Raw genomic sequence first — 1,601 nt, 5'->3', positions numbered from 1 at the left:
ATGTTCCTGCTGAGCTATATCCCTGGAACTTTTTATTTTTTATTTGGAGACAGGTTCTGACCAAGCTGTTGCATTACCCAGGTTGGGCTCAAACTTGTGAGTAACAGAGGCTTGCACTACCATCTGGCTTTGTGCATGGTTTTAATAATTCTTCAGGTCTTCATCTACAGGTCTCTTCACTGGGTTCTTGTTTGTTTTCTGAGCCAAGGTCTTACCATGTGGTACCGGCTGGCCTCGAACTCCAGATCTTGCTGCCTCAGCTGGGACCGTTGTTGTATGACGCCATGCCTGGCTCTTGACAGCATTCTTCATCACACGTAGAGATGCTGAAGGAGGTGTCGGGTTTTTAAAAAATTTTTTATTTTTATTTTTTGGGGGGGTTGTTTTGTTATGTTTTGCTTTTATACTAAGGATGGAACTCAGAGTCTTTGTACTACGCTTCATCCCAACCTGTCTTAAAATTGGTTTTATTCTGAGACAGAGGCTTGCTGAGTCACTGAATTACCCAGACGGGGTTTGAGCTTGTGACCCTCCTGCTTTAGCCTCTCAAAGTTCTGGGATTACAGGAGCGCGCCCCCACACCCGGCTATGGCACTGTTGTTTTTTCTTTTGCTGGTGTGGGAACTGAACGCAGGGCCTAAGCATTGGGCAAGGCCTCCAAGTAGAAGCAGTTTTTGATTTCAGAGCCGGCGCACAGACTTGTGCCGAGGACCCTGCCAGCCTGGCCCCGGCCTCTGATGGTGCGTTTGCACGCGTGCTGCGCCATGGACCCAAAACACAACTGGGGCACTACATTTTCTTGGTAAATCTTGTGTGGCCAGTCTTTCTAGAGGAGGAAGCATACGAAGTACAAGTTCAGCCTGCTACACCGGCAGCACACACTTTTATTGTATTTTTTGTCTTTTTTAGAGACAGTGTCTCGCTATGCAGTTCAGGCTGGCCTTGAGCTCACTTTGTAGCCCAGGCTGGTCTCGAACTCAAAACAATCCTCCTGCTTCAGCCTCCGGAGTGCTGGGATTACAGGCGTGCCCCACCTTGCCTAGCTCACACTATATTTTGAGAAATCCCAAACTGTTTTGTGGGCCAGGGGTTGGTGGTATAGTGCTGAGCGTAGCTGCCTTCCAAACTGTTTTGTGAGAACCCTCCTTTGGAAATGGCACCCCTGTGGGCTGCCCCAGGTCCAGTGGTGACACCTGCATCCTGCAGGTGGAGGAGACAGGCAGGGCTGTGGCCTGAAGTCACAGCAGCTGCTTACAACTCTGCAGGTGGCTCCCAACCCCAGGGCAGAAAAAAGGTAAAAACTCGAACTGGAGCCAGGAGTGGGAAGTCCAATAATGAACTCTGCTTAGCACAAATAGGCATTCCGTAAGAGCTGGGTGTGGTTACCTGCAACTATAATCCTAGCGTTTGGGAGGCAGAAGCAGGAGGATCTCTGCATGTTCAAGGCCAGCCTGAGCTACATAGTGAGATTCAGTCTAAAACAAACAAACAAACAAATGAAAACACTCCAGAAATGTGCATGGAATGAATAAGCTTTGTAATTTTTTTTTTTTTGAGATCAGGTCTTGGACGTAGTTTAGGCTTGCTATGGCTGCAGTGTT

This window comes from Chinchilla lanigera, unplaced genomic scaffold (assembly GCF_000276665.1).
Source record: "Chinchilla lanigera isolate Chin_1 unplaced genomic scaffold, ChiLan1.0 scaffold00038, whole genome shotgun sequence".
Classification (NCBI taxonomy): domain Eukaryota; kingdom Metazoa; phylum Chordata; class Mammalia; order Rodentia; family Chinchillidae; genus Chinchilla; species Chinchilla lanigera.
The sequence above is the reverse complement of the archived record's forward strand: the minus strand, read 5'-3'. Positions refer to the sequence as shown.